General features: G+C 47.4%; 1 pseudogene; it reads right to left on the reverse strand.

The window, feature by feature from the left end:
* Window positions 1-15,834, reverse strand: part of LOC111980140 (potassium channel subfamily T member 2-like) — a 78,493-nt pseudogene that overhangs the window by 39,485 nt on the left and 23,174 nt on the right.

Genomic DNA, 15,834 nt, shown 5'->3' on the forward strand with positions numbered 1-15,834 from the left:
GAAAACAGCAAGGTAGCACGTCCAGTGAACAGGTCAAAAATGCTGTTATTGACTGTAATTGGAAGCTTCCTGTAAAAATTACTCTAACATATTGTATTTTTTTACACTAATAGCTTATGCCTACTGTAGATTCAAATGATCAGTTTCAGGCGCCAACCTGTCGGGTGAGACACATGACTATTTTAGTAAATATCTTCTTGAAGCGGCTGTGAAGTGGAAGAATATTTTCAGCAGCTTCTAGGTAGGTACCTTGACTTGTTAATAAGTATTTTTATTGCTAGCCAAAGTTGAATTACTGCAATTTTTCTTAGCTAATTTAGCCAGCTAGCTGGCTAACTTTTGCTATCTATCTATCTAGCCAGCTAGTTAGCTAGCTCAAGTTGACACAACCCAGATAATAATTGTTGTGATTATAGGCTTTTAGGTACACCACAGCCTCTGAGTGCCATAGAGAATAAACTGAGCACAGATTAGTGACTGTTATGTTTTCACYRTTACTACAGAGATAATGGTTTGTTTCTAGCAGTTCAAAAKATATTAYCCATATTATTAYCTGCGCAACGTTTATTWTTCCTGATTGACAGGCTGAATTTTRCACATAAACCACGTCGTGGGCCGTTACACCAGTCGCCAGCCACCAAAGYGGATTCGAATGAGCACTGCACCTGTATTGTATCGAGGTGTTTGCCACTGAGCAGCTGTAACACAGTGTTGCCGGCGGTAGCTAGTAAAGTGGCCAATTTRTTCTGTCSCAGGATTATATTTCAAGTGGGATAGCAGCCTACACAATAAATAACTAATATTGGTAGCCATCTAGATGTCATCTTGATACAGTCTACTCAATAGGGAGAGCATGAACGGCAACAACACAGGGACACAGTGTTCTCAGATGTCACAACCCTGTGTGATTGGGTTCACTGGGCTCTCAATTTGAATGACCTCTAGTGAGGTAAGTACACACACACACAACACCAGCTTGATATGTCCCTTGTCACCTATCTTGTTACCCTCAGGGTACCATCCCTGGTGCTCTCTGTCTCTCTGTCTCTCTGTCTCTCTGTCTCTCTGTCTCTCTGTCTCTCTGTCTCTCATTCTATGATGTATTGTTCTATGCTTGTCCTAAGGGTGAGAAGAGCTGACAAATCAGAACTGAAGAGGATTGTTACGGAGCCCCATGATGAACACCTGATTCTGCGCTGACTTCTCTCTCCTGGATGCTCTACTGTCCAAACTGTCCCGTTGTGTGTTTCACCKCCTCTGAACACCCTTACCCCAAATAGAGTYRMCCCTGATCATRGGTCTASGATTGTACCCAATCCCAATTTGAACTTCCTCTCTCTCTTAGTCTCTGTCTCCCCACACCCCCCACACACAGGCAAACAATATTGTTTWWAAATTAGTGTTGTAGTGYTGCTCTTAWTTGGTTACATATGTGTTAACTGTTGTTACTTCWATAGTCAATTATTTTGTGTAATTTGTTGTTRATATTGTTACCAATTTAAATATATTTATTTTAYGTACAAATTAATAGTTTTTCWTACATTTAGATTTCAGTGAGAATTTCACTGYAWATTTACAGCATTGACCTGGCACCAGAGTTACCAGCGCAATACTGTAATTTTGGGATGCTGTAATCTGTTTTACAGTAAGGGAAATAGTACTGTAAAATTACATTACCGCAAGTTACAGTATTAAGTTGGCAACTCTGGTGCCAGTATAATTCTGTACATTTACAGGGAGACAGATTTACAGTCACTCACCTTGCGCTGAGGTACACAAGCAACATGGTCTCGAAAAAGCTGAATGAAAGCTACAAGCACTGGCAGAGATGAAAGGAGAGAGAAGAGAGAAAGAGAAGAGAGAAAGATTGGAGTAGTAACAGCAAATAGAGAGTGAGAGAGACAGAGAGTGGTGGAATCATCATTTTGATGATTGAACTCCATCAATAAGAAGTTAAGTGAAGCAATAAACCAGAGAGAGGTGTGTGTGGTGTGTTGTGTGTTGTGTGTGCTGTGTCTGTGTGTGTGTGTGTGTGTGTGTGTGTCGTGCGTGTGCGGTGGTGCGTGCGTGTGTGTGTGTGCAGACAGCCTGTTAATATGACAGTTCACATTGTGTCTGACCTGTAGAGCCCACAGAGGCAGAGGCCTATTCACCCAGATGATAAGAGACCTGCAGACACAGAACAAAGAGAGCACATCTACATGACACAGAGGGAGGAGGAGAGGAAAGAAAGGAAGAGAGGAGAAAAGGAAAGGAAGAGGGAGAAGAAAAGAAAAAGGAGATGTAATGGGGCAAATATTAAAAGGACTCCCTTTCAAATATGATCAATCCAACGACATAACGCCTCTTGTAATTATGTTGTTCACAAGCGAGTGGTTGTGAACTACAGCTGCCAGACTTCCTCTGTGAAAATGCATCACAATCAATATTCGCAGATAACACAAATGCAGATTTACAGCTTTGTTGTGAGAAAGAGGCTCTATCCAGAGGCCTCTCGGGGCTTATCATGGCTGCCTGAGTGCTGCCTTCTGAGTCTGCTGCCTGGAGTGTGTGTGTGTCCTCTTAGTGTGCTGTCTGGAGCAACGGCCAGCCAAAGTCAGTATTAAGCACACTCTGTCATACTCCTTATTAATTTATAGCCAGAGTTTACACAGTGTCACCACCCTGAGCAGGACTGGAGGCAGAGCCCAAGGACCCAGTCACATCTGGGACATACTCTGTCAGTTGGACGGTCGGTTTGTTGGTCACTTACTCACTCACTCACTCACTCTCTCACTCACTCACTCACTCACTCACTCACTCACTCACTCACTCACTCACTCACTCACTCACTCACTCACTCACTAACTCACTCACCCGTGCCTTTGAATCTCAGTCTACACCGCTGGATATTCCACTCCTAGTAAGTACATTTTGGATGAGTGCAAACTAAGTTCACTTTTAAGTGCAAATCATCAGTCCCAAGAATCCTAATTCAAAAAGTTTATGTTTAATTCCCCTTCAGGCTCTGGTCTAGTGCACACACTCACAGCAGCCCCAAGACATTTCCTGTATCAGTCTTTGACTGGTATACAGACAGCAGCTGCTAATTAGGTTATATGGACACTACATACAGTACATATTATGTTGGCATGAAATCCATACAGGTAACATTGTGACAAACKAATGTGCTACTGCAATAATGTAATGTTTGCAGGTTGGCATTTATTGTCATGAATCTTGCCCTGGAGGCAGAATGGTCACTAGCTGGCACAGCCACAAAGTCATCAAAACCTAACCCTAAACTTAACCACACTGCTAACCCTAATGCCTGACCATAACTTTAAATTAAGACCAAAAAGCACATTTTTGTTTTCATACATTTTTAAGATATAGCCATTTTTTTCTATGCAGTTGACCCATCTAGCGGAAATAGCTCAGTTCTGCCTCCAGGGCAAGAGTCATGACAATAAACGTCAACCTGCATAATGTACCATGTCTACATCTCCAACCTCTCTATTACTCACAGTGTCATTAACTGTCTGTTGTACATGGTCTCATTACAGTGCTCTGTAGTGGACACAGGATGAACATCTCTGTGACCCTCTGTATTAGACTCCCAGACCAGTCTTGGCTCCTCATTAAAGATGAATAGGACATAAACATGTAAACTTACCAGTCAAACTGGGTCCTGCTGGGGTGGACCGATGCATTCTGTTTGGAACAGTCCAGACTACAGGGGGAAACATGCACAACAAGAGGACTGAAACGTGTCATGTTTGGAACAGTCCAGACTACAGGGGGAAACATCACAACAAGAGGACTGAAACGTGTCATTTGGAACAGCCAGACTACAGGGGGAAACATGCACAACAAGAGGACTGAACGTGTCATGTTTGGAACAGTCCAGACTACAGGGGGAAACATGCACAACAAGAGGACTGAAACGTGTCATGTTTGGACAGTCCAGACTACAGGGGAACATGCACAACAAGAGGACTGAAACGTGTCATGTTTGGAACAGTCCAGACTACAGGGGAAACATGCACAACAGAGGACTGAAACGTGCATGTTTGGAACAGTCCAGACTACAGGGGGAAACAACACCTGTGTTCCTCAACCCCATCCTATATGACCTCAAATTATCTCTCTCTTGTTTCCTCCAGAATTGTAACGCCGGTGTTCTCAAACATTACCCATTTCTCTAGCCCCTACTCTTTCCCTTTCCACTGTCCTCCTACATCTGGTCTCATCTCCCAGCCCTGGCCAAGCGAAACTACCTTAAACCTAACCCTTACATCTCATCTTTACATATCCCTCTTGCTCCATGGTAAGTACTGACTGACCACTCTCCACCATACTCTCACTCCCCTCTCACAATACTCCTCACTCATCTCCACCAATACTCCTCACTTCCTCTCCACAAATACTCCTCACTTCCTCTCCACCAATACTCCTCACTTCTCTCCACCATATCTCCTCACTCCCTCTCCACCAATACTCCTCACTTCCTCTCCACCAATACTCTCACTCACTCTCCACCAATACTCCTCACTTCCTCTCCACCAAACTCCTCACTTCCTCTCCACCAATACTCCTCACTTCCTCTCCACCAATACTCCTCACCCTCTCCACCAATACTCCTCACTTCCTCTCCACCAATACCCTCACTCACTCTCCACCAAATCCCTCACTCCTCTCCACCAATACTCCTCACTTCCTCTCCCACCAATCTCTCACTCTCTCCACCAATACTCCTCACTCCTCTCCACCATATACTCCTCACTCCCTCTCCACCAATACTCCTCACTCCCTCTCCACCAATACTCCTCACTTCCTCTCCACCAATCTCCTCACTTCCTCTCCACTGATACCCTCACTCCCTCTCCAACAATACTCCTCACCCCTCTTCACTGATACTCCTCACTCCCTCTCCACCGATACTCTTCACTCACTCTCCACCGATACTCCACTCCCTCTCCACAATGCTCTCACCTCCTCTCCACCAATGCTCCTCACTCCCTCTCCACTGATACTCCCCACTTCCTCTTCACCAATGCTCCTCACTCCCCTTCACCAATGCCCTCACTCCCTCTCCACTGATACTCCCCACTCCCTTCCCCCGATACTCCTCACTCCCTCTCCACCAATACTCCTCACTCCCTCTCCACCAATACTCCTCACTCCCTCTCCAATACTAAAGCCACTCTTATTTACCCCCCCCTTCTCACCAGTCCTGTCTTCTCCTGTGGGTCGTCCAGTAGGACTCTGACCATGTAGAGGAGACAGCTCAATACTTTCAGAGAGAAGTTGAACAGCCTACCCTCAGACCTGCAGCACATAAACAACCACAGCAAGTAAAGGACTAATCAATAAGTCAATGAATGAATCAATTAAACATAATACATTAACATCAATCAATGCTGTGTTTACACATGCAGCCCAATTCTGATCTTTTGCCACTAATTCAGGGTTGTCAACCATTCCACGGAGGGCCTAGTGTCTGCAGGTTTTTGGTTTTTCCTTTCAATAAAGCCCTAGACAACCAGGTGTGGGAGTTCCTAACTAATTAGTGATGTTAATTCATCAATCAAGTACAAGGGAGGAGCGAAAACCCGCAGACACTCGGCCCCCGTGGAATGAGTTTGACACCTGTGCACTAATTGGTCTTTTGAACAATCCGATCAGATCTTTTGCCAATAATTGGGTAAAAGATCAGAATTGGGCTGCCAGTGTAAACACAGCCATTAGGTTATTGAGAACATTAATGGGACACAGTGGACATTGATAGGACATACAGAGCAATAGACATACAGAATATACCTAGAGCAAGAGGACAACACGTCACACACAGTCAAAACCACTTAGGGAACACCACCGACAGAGCACTTAACGAAGCAACCAATCATGTGAAGGAACACCCAAACAGAAAGGATTATGTAATGACAGCCAGTCTATAGGACAATAAGTAGGAACTCCCTGTCTGAACATTAACAACTCACTGGATCTTTGGTTTTTGATGAAGAACAGCTTGAGGCGCTCCTTGAAAGTGTTTTCATTCTCATAGAATTCTACCTGCACCCTGAGAGAGGGAGGGATRGAGAGAGGGAGAGATGGATGGAGAATGACCAGTGAAGAGGAAGATGGGTAACAGGTGAATACCAAAGTAAAGGGAGGGGGAGTAGTGGAGATTGAGGGAGAGGTAGATAGATATGGGAAAATAAAAGGAAAGAAATGAGACAACAGAGAGCGAGAATGGAAAAGAGGAGAGTGGAGTGAGAGAATAGAGGTGGAGAGAGAGACACACAGAGAGAGGTGATAATGGTTATAGGAACAGCAGAAATAAGTTGGGAAATAAATAACAGTGTGGTTAGGTTATATTAAAGACGGGAGGAAATGATGTCGCTGTGTGTCTTCCCCAGTCAGTCAGCCTGCCATGGCAGCTGCAGTCAGCCTTGTTATCTCTGCTGATTAAATATCCAGCAACAAATGACTTCCCTCTGTTCTGCTGAATATGAAGAGTCCATAATTACTGCTCTCTCCTCCCTCWCCCCCCTCAGTCCCTACTGCCAGACAGACCACATAGTACACACACAGCCAACGCCTGAAATGCACACCTCCATATGCCATTAAGATCCTATATCGGTATATGGACACATACAGTTCACGCATGCACACAGGAAGGAACTCAGTCACATGGGATAACATGCAAAACAAACACAAGAGTAGTGAGTGCACTCCATGGACGCATGCATATGAACACAAACACACACACGAATTTGCGCACGCACGCAGTCCGGCATGCACGTACACATACACACTGTCATCAAGAAATCTAATTTCCTGGTAGACCCCCTCATGAGAGATTGGCCACTTCTTCTGTTCTTCCATCGTACAGAAAGTGGCGTAGAGGAAGGCAGCGCTGGATGACCCAGACACAGGATGAAAACAGAAGCCCAGCACACACAGGTGCTCTGCCACATGTACACAGATGAAACTGAAAGGTCACAATCTAATCTCCTTACTGGTGGGAGTCTTCACAGGGTTTTAATACTGTAGATGAAAACCAGGACCCCACATAGTGGTCCCTCAGTCAGTCAGTCACACACACACACACCGTTAGCAACCATACACTCTTAGCACATAGGAAACGTTGCTCTTTGTTGCTATGGTGATGGAGCATCTTTCTCTCTGTTGATATTTCTCTCAGACACGCGCGTTTGCACACACACACTGTAGATCTGTCAGCCAACTCTTTGTATACATGAACATGCTGGATAAAATGCTAAAAAAAACCACCAAGGAGAGTAAAATGCACCATTGGGTAAGAGATGTACTTGCAACCGAATGCAACTGAGTGAGAAAACTTTACACAATGCACTTCCCATTAAAGTGGCAGTAGGGAGGCTAAAGAGATTGATTACTCCTATCTGCAGACAACCATTACCATTAAACACCCATGTCCCATAACATATTTACTGTAGGCTCTACCCTTCATTAACATCTGGCTTTAAAGTACACATAATTGCCTGCTATACCRCAATATMTGTAAATAGGTAACAGAGTCAATAACAGTTAAAGAATACGGCTGATCTGGGAACAGTGTGTGCCGCACTTTAAATGATTGWATGACCCTCATTATCACTAGATACAGAGCTAAAGCCATGGAMCATTAGGCAGGCTGGGGTATAGATGSTATGGTATTGTGGCAGTGKATTTGAACTGGGTCCRTACYAATTCCTACATTTGCACTGATAAGATCAAAGCATTAGCTCTAGAARATGTTCCACTTTGTAATGGAACAGTCCTCTACACAGTCAGTACKAWGAAGCACAATCTGGAACTTTCTGTACAGCATCAGCCTCTAAATTAAATTKAGATAAACAARGTAAAAATGGTGAGTGCTCTGCTTCCTGGCACCTGTCCCTGTTTTCCACACATGAATCTGTTTTACTTACAACTAAACCCTATCAGGCTCTTCCTCCTACCTTCCCTCTCCCATCCCCCTCCTACCTCCTACCTTCCCTCTCCCATCCCCCTCCTCCTCCTCCTACCGTTCCCTCTTCCATCCCCCCTCGCTCCTACCTTCCTCTCCATCCCTCCCTCCTCCCTCCTTTACCTTCCTCTCCCATCCCCTCCTCCTACCTCCCTCCTCCATCCCCCCTTCCTCCTACCTTCCCTCTTCCATCCCCCCCTCCTCCTATCTTCCCTCTCCCATCCCCTCCCCTCCTACCTTCCCTCTCCCATCCCGCCCGCTCCTACTTTCCTCTCCCATCTCCCCTCCTCCTTCTACCTTCGCCCTCTCTCCCCTCCTCCTCCTATCTTTCCTCTCCCTCCCCTCCTACCTTCCTCCTTCCTCCCATCCCCCTCCTCCTACCTTCCCTCTCCCATCCCCCTCGCTCCTCTCTATCTTCCCTCTCCCATCCCTCCGCCTCCTACTTCCCTCTCCCATCTCCCCCTCCTACTTCCCTTCTCCTATCTCCACTCCTCCTCCTACCTTCCCTCTCCATCCCCCCTCCTGCCTCCTACTTCCCTCTCCACCCCCTCCTCTTCCCTCTCCCATCCCCTCTTCCTCCTACCTTCCCTCTCCCTTCCCCTCCTAACTTCCCTTCCATCCCCCTCATCCTCCTATTCTTCCCTTCCCATCCCCCTCCTCCTCCTACTTCCTCTCCCATCCCCCTGCTCCTCCTATTCCCTCTCCATCCCCACTCGCTACCTTCCTCTCCCATCCCTTCTCCTACTCCTCTCCCATCCCTCTCTCCTCCTCTTCCTCTCCATCCCCCTCCTTCCTCCTACTTTCCCATCTCCCATTCCCCCTCCTCCCCCTACCTTCCCTCTCCCTATCTCCCCTCCTTCCTTCCTACCTTCCCTTCCCATCCCCCTCCTTCTCCTCTACTGTTCCCTCTTCCCATCCTCCTCCTCCTCCCTTCCTTCCCATCCCCCTGCTCCTCCTACCTCCGTTCCTTCTCCTCCTCTCCTCCTCCCTTCCCTCTCCATCCCCCTCTCTCCTTCACCTTTCCTCTCCCTATCCCCTCCTCCTCCTACTTTCCCTCTCCCACCTCCCTCTCTACCTTTCCCTCTCCCATCCCCCTCCTCCCTCCTATCTTCCCCTCTCCCATCCCCTCCGCCTTCTAGCCTCTTCCCTCTCCCATCCCCTCACCTACTATCTTCCCTCTCCATCCCCCTCCCTCCTCCTACTTTCCCCTCTCCCATCCCCTCCTCCTCCTACCTTCCTCTCTCCATCCCCCTCCTGCCTTCCCTCTCTCCATCCCCTCTTCCCTCCTTTCCTAACCTTCCCCTCCAATCCCCTCCTAATTCCCTTCCCATCCCCCTCCTACCTCCTACTTTCCCTCTTCCATCCCCCTCCTCCTCTCTAACTTCCCTCTCCCATCCCCTCTCCTCCTCCTACCTTCCCTCTCCCATCCACCACCTCCTAGCTTCCCTCTCTCATCACCCTTCTCCTACATTCCCTCTCCCATGCCCCCCTGCCTCCTACCTTCCCTCTCCCATCCCCTCTCCTCCTACTTTCCCTCTCCCATCCCCTCCTCCTCCTACTTCCCTCTCCCATTCCCCCTGCCTCCTCCTACCTTCCCTCTCCCATCCCCTCTCCTTCTCTACCTTCCCTCTCCCATCCCTCTCTCCTCCTCCCTTCCCTCTCCCATCCCCTGCTCCTCCTACCTTCTGTCTTCCCTTTCCCCTCTTCCTCCTTCCTCCTCTCCCATCCCTCCTCTCCTCCCTTCCCTCTCCCACCCCTCTCTCTCATCCTATCTCTCCTCTCACCTCCTCCTGCCTCCTCCCTCCCTTCCTTCTCCCATCCCCTGCTCCTCCTACCTTCCATCTCCTTCCCCTCCTCCTTCTCCTCTTGCTTTCCCTCTCCCATCCCCCCTCCTCCCCCCTTCCCTCCCATCTCCCCCTCCTATCCTATCCTTCCCTCTCCCTCCCCCTTCTCATCCTACTCTTCCCTCTCCATCCCCCTCTCCTCATCCTACTTCCATCTCCTTTCCTCCCTCCTCCTCCTCCCTTCCCCTCTCCCATCCCCCTCATCCTCCCCCTTTCCCTCTCCCATCCCCCTCCTCATCCTACCTTCCCATCCCCATCCCGCTCTCCCCTACCTTCATCTCCTTTGCCCTCCTCCTTCCTTCTCTTCCCTCTCCCATACCTCTCTCCTCCCCTCCTTCCCTCTCCCATCCCCTCCTCATCCTACCTTTCCCTCTCCCATCCCCCTCTCCTCCTCCCTTCCTCTTCCATCCCCTCCTCATCCTTATCTTCCCTCTCCCATCCCCCTCCTCCCATCCTTCCCTCTCCCTCCCTCCTGCTCCTCCTACCTCCATCTCCATTCTCCCTGCCCTCCTCTCCTTCCCTCTCCATCTCCCTCCTCCTCCCCCCTTCCTCTCCCATCTCCCCCTCCTCTCCTACTCTTCCCTCTCCCCTCCCTCCTCCTCCTACTTCCTCCTCCTTTTCCTCCCTCCTTCCTCCTCCTCCTTCCTCTCCCCATCCCCCTCCTCCTCCTCCCTTCCTCTCCATCCCCCTCCTCTCTCTCCCTTTCCCTCACCTATCTCCCTCTCCTGCTCCTTCCCTCTCACATCCCTCTCCTCCTTCTCCTTCCTCTCCCATCCCTCCTCCTCCTCTCCTTTCCTCTCCTATCCCCCTCCTCTCCTACCTTCAGTCTGCTGTTAATTACCCATTCTCTTATTCATTACATCATCAGCCTCTTCCCATTTATTGTTATTTCCTTTCTCTACATACTAAAGGTGATCACCCTTTCAGCCATCCAACCATCCATATCTCTATTTATGAGTCTCTTTATAGTCCCTCCAACTCTGAAAGAAGCCATGGCAACTTTCCACAGCAACAAACAAATCATTTGAGAAGTCACTCTGCTCCTGATGTGCTTCTAAGAGGCAGATTTTAGACTTGAGGGGGCCACAGAAGAGAAGAAGTGGAAATATAGCCGTGGGATAGATTATAGTGTGATTTGTTATCGAAAGGAGGGAAACAAGAAAAACACWTTAAAAACTCATGAAGAACATTATTTCAAAGCCAAAGAAGAACAAACCCAACAATAACACATCGCTCCTAGCAATAACCCGGCTACTTCTCCCAAAAAGCTTTACTCATTATGATGTAAGAGTAGATAATTGCTCAAAATAATTGCTTTGGTAGATTAAATCTTTAAATTGTATTAGTGGAAAAAGGGCAAATATWGCTTCAAACAAAGAAACATGTCTGTAACGCTCGTCTTTAGGTGGAAGAGAGGAGGACCAAGGCGCAGCGTGGTGAATGTTCATGATGTTGAATTTTAATGAATTATCCAACTAAACAGAACACTGACAAAATAACGTGAACAGACCTGAACGAAACAGTACCGTGTGGCGAACAAACACAGACACAGCAACAATCACCCACAAACAAACAGTGAGAACAGCCTACCTTAATATGGTTCTCAATCAGAGGAAACGTAAAACACCTGCCCCTGATTGAGAACCATATCAGGCTAATACAATGAACCCAACATAGAAACACATAACATAGAATGCCCACCCAGCTCACGTCCTGACCAACTAAACAATACTTAACAAAGGAAATAAGGTCAGGAACGTGACAATGTCAGATAGAACCAGAGATAAGGTTGATTATTATTGATGATTGATTATTTTGTTCTTTAAATACACCATCTATAAGATTTAATGTGGTTCAACGGTCATTAATTAAACATATTTTTAAACAACAAAAATAATTGTTTACCGACTAAAATGACAAAAACCTAGTGCAAAGATCTTAGAACAACTTGGAACAGCTGTTGTAACAACTGTTGATTTACAAATGGTTGTTGTGATAAAATGTGATGGATTGATAAACAATGGATAGAGTAATACAACCTTGGAGTGTGGGTTATGATAGGGTGAAACAGACACTTGTACTACGACGGGGAATATCATTTATAAAAATCAATCAAATGATGACGCTGATCTCATGGATCAAGTCCTTGCATCCAATAGCTTTCGAATTTGAAAGTGTTTACATTAACCGTGACCCATCCTTCAGCTTACCAAAGACAGAGGCCCAGGCTATTGAAATCCCTGATTGTGCYTTTAATGTTTTTGAGCGCTGAGTGAAACAATGGTGGTGTGTGAGGTGTGACAGTCACCAGGTGACACGCGACAGACTAACCTGTCCTCGAGAAGACAACCGTTGGGAAACAGAGGAAACAGAACAAACAGTTTGAAGCTTTTACTATCAGTTCAAGTGCAATTTATCAAACTATTTTATTCCTTTTCTATAATAAAGGATTCATGGCGATTTAAACCACAGGTCTTCCTGACGGTAATAAAAAGTAACAAACTACTAAAAAAACGTTCCCTGCTAGATAAAAGACAACAGCGAGAAAAGGCCAGGCTTCATCTAAATGGTGAGCCATGCAAAAGTAGGCCTGAGGGAAGACATTTGCATTTCTGAATTTGCATTTATGAGAGCATATGAGAAAGTGTGAGAGAGGAAAGAAGAGAGAGACGAGAGATGTAAGACAGAACAAGAAAGAGAGAGAGAGAGAGAAAAGAGAGGAGAGAAAGAGAGAGAGAGAAAAAGAGAAAAGAGAGAGAAGAGAGAGAGAGAGAGAGAGAGAGAGAGAGAGAGAGAGAGAGAGAGAGAGAGAAGGAGATTCTAAGATCTTGGTCTCCTGCTAGTTTCCCTGCCCCTGTGTCTAATGGCACATGCACTGGACCATCCCCATCACGCACTGACCTGAGTGAGCACCAGAGTGACAACACTGACCGATGCTTCCCATCACAGCACTTGGACTCCTTGAGTGAGCACCAGAGAGACAACAGACCTCAACACTGACCATTCCCCATCACAGCACTGACCTGGGTGAGCACCAAGAAGAGACAACAGACCTCACACTGACATCCCATCACAGCACTGACCTGAGTGAGCAACCAGAGAGACAACAACTCACACTGACCATCCCATCACAGCACTGAACCTGAGTGAGCACCAGAGAGACACATACCCTCACACTGACCATCCCCATCACAGCACTGACCCCAGTGAGACAGAGAGAACACAGACCTCACACTGACCATCCCCATCACAGCACTGACCTGAGTGAGCACCACGAGACAACAGAACCCTCACACCTGACCATCCCCATCAAGCACTGACCTGGAGTGAGCACCAGAGGAACAACAGACCTCAACCTGACCCATCCCCATCACAGCACTGACCCGAGTGCAGCACGCAGAGAGACAACAGAACCTCAACTGAACCATCCCATCAAGCACTGACCCGATGAGCAGCAGAGAGACAACAGACCTCACACTGACCATCCCCATCACAGCACTGACCGAGTGAGGCACCAGAGAAGACAACAGACCTCACACTGACCATCCCCATCACAGAACTGACCCAAGTGAGCAGCAGAGAGACAACAGACCTCACACTGACCATCCCCATCACAGCACTACTGACCCATCACAACCTTTATACAGCAGTTAATACAATACATATCAAATCAAACTTTATTTGTCAAATGCGCCGAATACAACAAGTGTAGACCTTAGCGTGAAATGCTTACTTACAAGCCCTTAACCAACAGCGCAGTTCAAGAAGAGTTAAGAAAATATTTACCAAATAAACTAAAGCAAAAAAATWGTAAAAATAACACAATAACATAACAATAACAAGGCTATATACAGGGGGTACCGGTATCGAGTCAGTGTGTGGGGGTACAGGTTAGTTGAGGTAATTTGTACATGTAGGTAGGGGTGAAGTGACTATGCATAGATAATAAACAGCGAGTAGCAGCAGTGTACAAAACAAATGGAGGGGGGGTCAATATAAATAGTCTGGTGGCCATTTGATTAATTGTTCAGCAGTCTTATGGCTTGGGGGTAGAAGCTGTTAAGAAACCTTTTGGTCCTAGACTTGGCGCTCCGGTACCACTTGCCGTGCCGTAGCAGAGAAAACAGTCTATGACTTGGGTGACTGGAGTCTCTGACAATTGACTGGAGTCTCTGACACCGCCTATTATATAGGTTCTAGATGGCAGGAAGCTTGGCGCCAGTGATGTACTGGGCCGTACGCACTACCCTCTGTAGCGCCTTACGGTCAGATGCCGAGCAGTTGCCATACCAGGCCGGGATGCAACCGGTCAGGATGCTCTTGATGGTGCAGCTGTAGAACTTTCTGAGGATCTAGGGACCCATGCCAAATCTTTTCAGTCTCCTGAGGGGGAAAAGGTTTTGTTGTGCCTTCTTCACGACTGTTTTGGTGTGCTTGGACCATGTTAGTTTGTTGGTGATGTGGACGCCAACGAACTTGAAACTCTCGACCCGATCCACTACAGCCCCGTCGATGTTAATTGGGGCCTGTTCGGCCYGCCTTTTCCTGTAGTCCACGATCAGCTCCTTTGTCTTGCTCACATTGAGGGAGAGGTTGTTGTCCTGGCACCACACTGCCAGTACTCTGACCTCCTCCCTATAGGCTGTCTCATCATTKTCGGTGATCAGGCCTACCACTGTTGTGTAGTCAGCAAATGTAATGATGGTGTTGGAGTCGTGTTCGGCCACACAGTCGTGGGTGAACAGGGAGTACAGGAGGGGACTAAGTACACACCCCTGAGGGGCCCCAGTGTTGAGGATCAGCGTGGCAGACATGTTGTTGCCTACCCTTACCACCTGGGTGCGGCCTGTCAGGAAGTCCAGGATCCAGTTGCAGAGGGAGGTGTTAAGTCCCAGGGTCCTTAGCTTAGTGATGAGCTTCGTGGGCACTATGGTGTTGAACGCTGAGTTGTAGTCAATGAACAGCATTATCACATAGGTGTTTCTTTTGTCCAGGTGGGAAAGGGCAGTGTTGAGTGCGATTGAGATTGCGTCATCTGTGGATCTGTTGGGGCGGTATGCAAGTTGGAGTGGGTCTAGGGTATCCGGGAGGATGCTGTTGATGTGAGCCATGACCAGCCTTTCAAAGCACTTCATGGCTACCAATGTGAGTGCTACGGGGCGGTAATCATTTAGGCAGATTCCCTTTGATTCCTTGGGCACAGAGACTACGGTGGTCTGCTTGAAACATGTAGGTATTACAGACTCGGTCAGGTAGAGGTTGAAAATGTCAGTGAAGACACTTGCCTCCTGGTAATACGTCTGGCCCCGCGGCTTTGTGAATGTTGACGTGTTTAAAGGTCTTGCTGACATCGGCTACCGAGAGCATAATCACACAGTCATCCAGAACAGCTGGTGCTCTCGTGCATGCTTCAGTGTTGCTTGCCTCGAAGCGAGCATAAAAGGCCTTTAGCTCATCTGGTAGGCTCGCGTCACTGGGCAGCTTGTGTCTCGGTTTCCCTATGTAGTCCGTAATAGTTTTCAAGCCCTGCCACATCCGACGAGTGTCAGAGCAGGTGTAATAGGATTCAATCTTAATCCTGTATTGACGCTTTGCTTGTTTGATGGTTCGTCTGAGGGCATAGCGGGATTTATTATAAACATCCGGATTTCTGTCCCGGAAAGCAGCAGCTCTAGCCTTTAGCTCGATGCGGATATTGCCTGTAATCCATGGCTTCTGGTTGGGATATGTACGTATGGTCACTGTGGGGATGACATGTGTCATGACATTGCCTGCTTGGGTATTGCAAACCCCATCCCCCTCTCCCTGCCTCTCCCTTTCCTCCTTCAACCCATGCTGTGATCACAGAGAGACGTCGTAAATTCCTGAGAATCTCCTCATGGCTAAACAGTATTAGAGAGAGGGTAAACTTTCAGCACAAAGGAAGTTTTCTTCCACCTCACAGAACTTGAGGTACGAACAGATTTCATGTTCCKGAAAAAGTATTAAAGATCGGTGAAGATCCCAGCTATTAAC

Source organism: Salvelinus sp. IW2-2015, linkage group LG20 (assembly GCF_002910315.2).
Source record: "Salvelinus sp. IW2-2015 linkage group LG20, ASM291031v2, whole genome shotgun sequence".
NCBI lineage: Eukaryota > Metazoa > Chordata > Actinopteri > Salmoniformes > Salmonidae > Salvelinus > Salvelinus sp. IW2-2015.